Here is a 7,755-nt window from a genome sequence, read left to right as displayed (position 1 = left end):
ACATAATTGAGTGGGATATGTTAAAGGAAGGAGGAAACACAAATACAATGTAGGATCCAATGTTTCCTTCAAAGCCTATTATAAGAAAATTACAGAGAAAAACTTTTAAAATATGGAGGCTGATATGGTTTGGCTTTGTGTCCCCACCCAAATCTCATCTTGAATTGTAATCCCCATGTGTTAAGGGAGATACCTGGTGGGAAGTGCTAGGATCTTGGGGGTGGATTCCCCATGCTGTTCTTATGATAATGAGTAAGTTCTCACGAGAGCTGATGGTTTTATAAGGGGCTCTTCCCCCTTTGCTCTTACCTCATTCTCTCCTGTCACCTTGTGAAGAAGGTGCCTGCTTCTCCTTTTGCCATGATTGTAAATTTCTTGAGGCACTCCCCCTCAGCCATGTGGAACTGTGAGTCAATTAAACCTCTTTTCTTTATAAATTACCCAGTCTTGGGTAGTATATTTATAACAGTGTGAGAACAGAGTGCTACAATGAACAGTAAATTGGTACCAGGAGAATGAGGTACTGCTATAAATGTATCTCAAAATGTGGAAAAGACTTTGAACTGGGCAACATGCAGAGGTTGGAAAAGTTTGGAGGGCTCAGACGAAGACAGAAAGACATGGGAAAGTTTGGAATTTCCTAGAGACTTGTTGAATGGTTTTGACCAAAATGCTGATAGTGACATGGACAATGAAGTCCAGGCTGAGGTGGTCTCAAATGAAGATGAGGAACTTATTGGAAACTGAAGCAAAGGTCATTCTTGCTATGCTTTAGCAAAGAAACTGGTGGCATTTTTTCCCTGCCCTAGAGGTCCGAGGAACTTCGAACTTAAGAGAAATGATTTAGGGTATGTGGTGGAAGAAATGTCTAAGCAGAAAAGCATTCAAGAGGTGGCAGGGTGTAAAAGTTAGGAAAATTTGCAGCCTGACCATGTGATAGAAAAGAAAAATCTACTTTCTGGGAAGAAATTCAAGCTTGCTGCAGAAATTTGCATAAGTAACAAGGAGCCGAATGTTAGTGACCAAGACCAATGGGGAAAATGTCTCCAGGATATGTCAGAGACCTTCCAGGCAGCCCCTCCTATCACATGCCCGGAGGCCTAGGAGGAAGAAATTATTTCCTGGGCTGGGTCTAAGCTCTGTGCAGCCTTGGGATTCAGTGCCCTGCATCCTAGCACATAGAGCTGAATGGGGCCAATGTACAGCTCAGGGCATTGCTTCAGAGGGTGCAAGCCCCAAGCCTTGGCATCTTCCACGTAGTTTTGGGCCTGCAGGTGCACAGAGGTCAAGATTTGAGATTTGGGAACCTCCACCTACATTTTAAAGAATGTATGGAAATGCCTGGATTTCCAGGCAGAAGTCTGTCTGCTACATGGATGAAGCCCTCATGGAGAACCCAGGCTAGAGCAGTGCAAAGGGGAAACGTGGAGTCAGAGCCTTCACATGGATTTCCCACTGGGGAACTTCCTAGTGGAGCTGTGAGAAGAGGGCTACCATCTTCCAGGCTCTAGAATGGGAGATCCACTGACTTGCACTACGCACTTGGAAGAGATGAAGACTCTAAATGCCAGCCTGAGAAAGCACTTGGGAGGGGAATTGCACCCTGCAAAGCCACAGGGTCAGAGCTGCCCAGTACTGTGGGAGCCCCACTCTTGTATCAGCTTGACCCAGATGTAAGACATGGAATCAATGGAGAAAATTTGAGGGCTTTAAGATTTAATGACTACCCTGGTGAATTTCAGAATTGTATGGGGCCTATGGCCCCTTCGTTTTGGCCAATTTCTCCCATTTAAAATAGGAATATTTATCCAATACCTGTACCCTCATTGTATCCTGGAAATAATTAACTTGGCTTTGATTTTACAAGCTCATAGGCAGAAGGGACTTGCCTTGTCTCAGATGAGACTTTGGATTTGGACTTTTGAGTTCATGCTGGAACAAGTTAAGACTTTGGAGGACAGTTGGGAAGGCATGATTTTGAAATGCAAAGACCTGAGATTTGGTGAGGTATGGAATAATATGATTTGGCTTTGTGTCCCCATCCAAATCTTATCTTGAACTGCAATACCCACATGTCAAGGGAGAGACCTAGTGGAAAGTGACTGGATCATGCTATTCTTGTGATAGTGAGTGAGTTCTCACAAGAGCTGATGGTTTTATAGGGGGTCTTCTCTCTTCTCTTTCCTTCCTTCTCTTTCCTGCCACCATATGAAGAAGGTGTCTGCTTCACCTTCTGTCATGATTGTAAGTTTCCTGAGGCCTCCCCAGCCATGCAGAACTGTGAGTCAATTACATCTCTTTTCTTTATAAATTATCCAGTTTCACATATATTTTTTTTTACAGCAGTATGAGAATGGACTAATACAAAAGCAGAAGTGATTGTTTCCAATATCAGAATATATGGCAAAAAAGATTATATGCAAGATGTTATTGAAGTCACAAATTTTGAGGAAGATGTCACAAATTTTCATCCAAGTAATCACTGTTCATTGTTTTTACTTAAATCTCAAACATTAACAAAAGTAGAGAGAATTCCACATATTACTTACTCAGTTTTCAGATTTATCAAGATTTTTTCCTACTTTTTTCTTCTTCCCTTTTTCCTTTCATGCCTCCCTCCCACTCTCCCTCCCTCTCTCCCTCCCTCTCTCCCTCCCTGCTTCCCTTCCCTTCCCTTTTCCCTTCCTCCCTCCCTTCCTCCCTTCCTCCCTTCCTGTGGTAAGATGACTAATGACCCTCAAAGATGTCCATGTCCTAATCCTCAGAGACATGAATATTTTACATTATATGGCAAAGAGGAATTGTAATTATAGATGGAATTAGGTCACTAATAAATTGACCTTAACATAAGGAGATAATCCTGGATTGTCCAGTTTGACTCAATAGACTCATAAAGGCTCTTAAAAGTGGAAGAGGGAAGAAAAGGAATAGAGTTAAAGGAAGATGTGACTATGAAAGAGTAGGTAGAGAGATGCAACATTGCCATCTTTAATGATGGACCTTAAGCCGAGGATTGTGGGCAGCCTTTAGAATCTAAAAAAGGTAAGAAAAGAGTTCCCCCTGGAGCCTCCAGAAAGAAACTTTGCCCTGCCAAGGCCTTTCTTTTGACCTCATGAGACCCATGTTGAACTTCTAACCTATGGAACTGTAAGATAATAAATGTGGGTTATTTTCAGCAACTATGTCTTTTTAGTAATTTGTTTCAGCAGCCATAGAATAATACTACAACTTTTATCATTCTTTTTTATATTTTTGCAGATGAATTTTAAGGCAAATTCCAGACTTCATATTATTTCACTTCTACGTACTTGATATATATATCTAGAAATATGAATAGCTTCTTACTCCCACAATACTATTATCACAGCTAACAAATTGGGTAAAAATATATTTCTCATTCAAAATTCCTCAATTCTCACAATAATATCTTTTTATAGCTGGTCTTTGAATGAAAATCCAAGCCAAGTTCACACATTGCATCTGTTTGTTATGTCTCTTCAATATCATAATTCAGGGTAGTGCCTTCTCCCCTATTTGCCTCCTATTGCATTCATGCCATTGACATGTTGAATAAATCCAATCAGCTGCTATGTTGCATGTCTGGCATTTGATTCCTTATGGTATCATTGAATTGGCCCTCTATTCTTCATAGTTTTTATAAACTGGAAGGTATTTAGGGCTATTTTGATTGGACTTGGTTTCTTATTTCCTGAGTGTACTGCATAATGGTGCAGTCAACTTCATATTCATCACATTGTGCACATAATTATATGTTGTTCCATTTTTAGTGGTATTAATATTAATCAGTGCATTAAGGTTGTAACAACATGATGCCTCCACTATATATTAATAGTTCTCACCAACTTTTCCTTTAATGTTTCATCTTTGCCTCAATCTGTTATCCTGTGTTGAAAAATGATTATATTCTGTTATTTCTTCCTCAAATATTATCTGCAATTTTCTATAAAGAATAATTTTCCAATGCGGAGTATTTATGATATGCTCTATATCTGAGAAAAGAGAGAATTGTGAATATATGTGGGTGTACATATATATATGTGTGTGTGTGTACACAGACATATACAAACACACACCTAATTGCCTATATACTTCTATTATATAAAAAAGTAATAGAAGGATAAAGTGAAATGTGAAAAATACATATACATGGTAGGAGGGAATAAATTGGAGAGGTTGAAGATATTACAGAATCTAAAATTAAAAAAGAAAATTTATAAAGATTAAAAGAAAAATTTCAAAATACTGAAACAGTGTATCCAATTGGTGGCTGTAAGGATACAGGGGGAAAAAGTGTTATTTCTATTCTCTCACACAAGAATCAATAAAAAATCCTTTACCTTTGGTCACCAAAATATGTTTAGGGATTTCTCCTCACCAGCAACCAATTCTACACTGAACACCACCCAGGTATCTTCTAACCAAATTTGATTCTGACAGGATGTACCTGGAGATAGCATTCAACTCCACAGGCTAAGGGCTCAGTTGCACAAGACTGCCCCACAACCCTACTTCCAATGCCAATGGCAAGTTCCTGGTTATTTATCTACTACTTATAAATCAGTGTATTAGTCTGTTTTCACATGCTGATGAAGACATTCCTGAGACTGGGCAATTTACAAAAGAAAGAGGTTTAATGGGCTCACAGTTCCAAGTGGCTAAGGAGGCCTCACAATCATGGCAGAGGTGAAAAGCACATCACACATGATGACAGACAAGAGAAGAACTTGTGCCGGGAAACTCTTCTGTATAAAATCATCAGATCTCATGAGACTGACTTACTATCATGAGAACAGCACAGGAAAGACCTGTCCTCATCATTCAATTACCTCCCACTGGGTCCCTCCTATAACACATAGAAATTCAAGATGAGATTTGAGTGGGAACAAAGCCAAAACATATCGTTCTGTCCCTGGCCCAATCTCATGTTCTCACATTTCAAAACCAGTTATGTCTTCCCAACAGTCCCCCAAAGTTGTAACTAATTTCAGCACTAACTCAAAAGTCCACAGTCCAAAGTCTAATCTGAGACAAGGAGGCACGTCCCTTCCACCTATGAGCCTATAACATCAAAAAACAAGTTAATTACTTTCTAGGTACAGTGGGGGTACAGGCATTGGGTAAATACAGCTATTCCAAAGGGGAGATATTGGCCAAAACGAAGGGGCTACAGGCCCCATCAAAGTCTGAAATGCAGTGGGGCAGTCAAATCTTAAAGCTCCAAAATGATCATCTTTGATTCCATGTCTCACATCCAGGTCACACTGATGCAAGACGTCAGCTCCCACAGCCTTGGGCAGCTCCACCCCTGTGGCTTTGCAGGGCATAGCCCCCTCCTGGCTGCTTATACAGCCTGGCATTGTCTGCAGCTTTTCCAGGTACATGGTTGCAAGCTGTAGGTGGACCTACCATTCTAGGGTCTTGAGGACAGTGGCTCTCTTCTCACAGCTCCACTAGGTGGTGCCTCAGTAGGGACTCTGTGTGGGGGCTCCCACCCCACTTTTCCCTTCTGCACTGCTCCAGTAAAGGTTCTCCATGAGGTCCCTGCCCTGCTGCAAACTTCTGCGTGGGCATCCAGGCATTTTCACACATCCTCTGAAATCTCGGTGTAAGTTCCCAAGCCTCAGTTCTTGACTCCTGTACACTCAGGCTTAACACCACATGGAAGCTGCCAAGGCTTGGGGTTTCCACCCTCTGAAGCCATAGCCCAAGAGGTGCTTTGCCTCCTTTTAGTCATGGCTAGAGCAGCTGGGACACAGGGCACCAAGTTCCTAGACTGCACGCAGAAAAGGGACTCTGGGCCCAGTACGCAAAGCCAGTTTTCCTCCTAAAGCTCCTGGTATGTGATGGGAGGGGTTCCACAAAGGCCTCTGACATGCCCTGGAGACATCTGCCCCATTGTCACAGTGATTAACATTCAGCTTCTCAATTTCTGCAGCCAGCTTAAATTTCTCCTCAAAAAATTGGTTTTCCTTTTCTATTGCATTTTCAGGCTACGAAGTTTTTGAACTTTTATCCTCTGTTTCCCTTTTAAAACTGAATGCCTTTAACAGCACCCAAGTCACAGCTTCAATGCTTTGCCACCTAGAAATTTCTTCCTCCAGATACCCTAAATCATCTCTCTCAAGTTCAAAGTTCCCCAAATCTCTAAGGGCAGGGGCAAAATGCTGTCAGTCTCTTTGCTTTATGTCTAAAACGTAACGAGAATCACCTTTGCTCCAGTTCCCAACAAGTTCCTCAACTCTGTCTGAGACCACCTCAGTCTGGACTTCATTGTTCATGTTATTATCAGTATTTTGGTCAAAGCCACTCAACAAGTCTTTCAGGAGTTCCAAATTTCCCACACTTTCCTGTATTCTTTTGAGCTCTCCAAACCATTCCAACCTCTGCCTGTTACCCAGCTTCCATATTTTTGGGTATCTTTTCAGCAATGCCCCACTCTACTGGTACTAACTTACTGTATTAGTCCATGTTCATGCTGCTGATAAAGACATACTTGAAACTGGGCAATTTACAGACACCATTCCACATTGTTGGGGGAGGCCTCTCAATCATGGTGGAAGGTGAAAGGCATGTCTCACATAGTGCACACAGGACAAGAGCTTGTACAGGGAAACTCTGCATTGTGAAACCATCAGGTCTTGCAAGACTTATTCACTATCATAAGAACATCATGGGAAAGTCCTGCCCCAATGATGATTTAATTACCTCTTACCAGTTCCTTCCCACAAAGATAAAACTACAAAATTATACAAGTTAAATAAAACATATTTTCCTGGATAAAACTGAAAATATCACTGTGAAATAAGAATATAATTTATACTTTTAAAACATGTATTTCCTGTTAAGTAAAGAATCCTAGAAACCCGATCAGCTCAATTAAAATGAGCACTCTTTCTGGCAAGATTATGGTTTCTAAATAACTTATTTTTTAAAGGAACTGCATAGTCTTAGCTAAGTAAATAACAAGTTGAGGTTGGAAATACATAATGCAAGCCAACATGTTTTTATACCAAAAGCTATGAAGTTATAAAAAATAGATAGGGTCATATCAAAAGTACTCAAGAGCCATCTTAAACAGTCAAAAGTTGAAAACTAGAGAATTAGTCAAAACAATTATTGCAATAAGCCAAAACCACATCAGAACTATCTAAATCCACTACTTCACAATGACCTCCATCATTATTGTGTTATTTGGGAGTAAATCTTGCTGAAATTAAAAATAAAATTATTAGTGGGAAGAGAACATAGGGCATATCATACATACAGTGCACATGCTAATGGCCCACATAAACATCACATCCGTAAGGTTAGTAACAGGGTGCCCTAATCCATTAATTCCTGGGTTGTGCTTTATTGATGCAATATTTCCAGGCTGTTGGCAGGTTTCTTTCTTGAAGTGCAAAAATTCTTTTACTTAAAAAAAATCAATGTTCTAACAACTTCAGTTTATGGAGAAAATATGTCATATAATTTAAATGTGAACCCATATAGTTTTGAACTCAAGAATAAGTAGAAAGTTACTGAGCATAAAATAGCTATAGAAAAATTTATTTAATTTGAAATTAATTTACTGACTTCACACCGTCTTTCTCCAGTCCATTTTTTAATAAGTTAAAGAAACATGAAATAAATATAACTTCGTGTTAAACAAACAGCTCTATATATTGTAATAGTCCCAAAAGATCACTACAAGAACTGACATTCATATAAATTTGCATGAGTTATTAAAAAAAC

This window comes from Sapajus apella, unplaced genomic scaffold (genome assembly GCF_009761245.1).
Source record: "Sapajus apella isolate SASKATOON/1434 unplaced genomic scaffold, GSC_monkey_1.0 scaffold18, whole genome shotgun sequence".
NCBI lineage: Eukaryota > Metazoa > Chordata > Mammalia > Primates > Cebidae > Sapajus > Sapajus apella.
The sequence above is the reverse complement of the archived record's forward strand: the minus strand, read 5'-3'. Positions refer to the sequence as shown.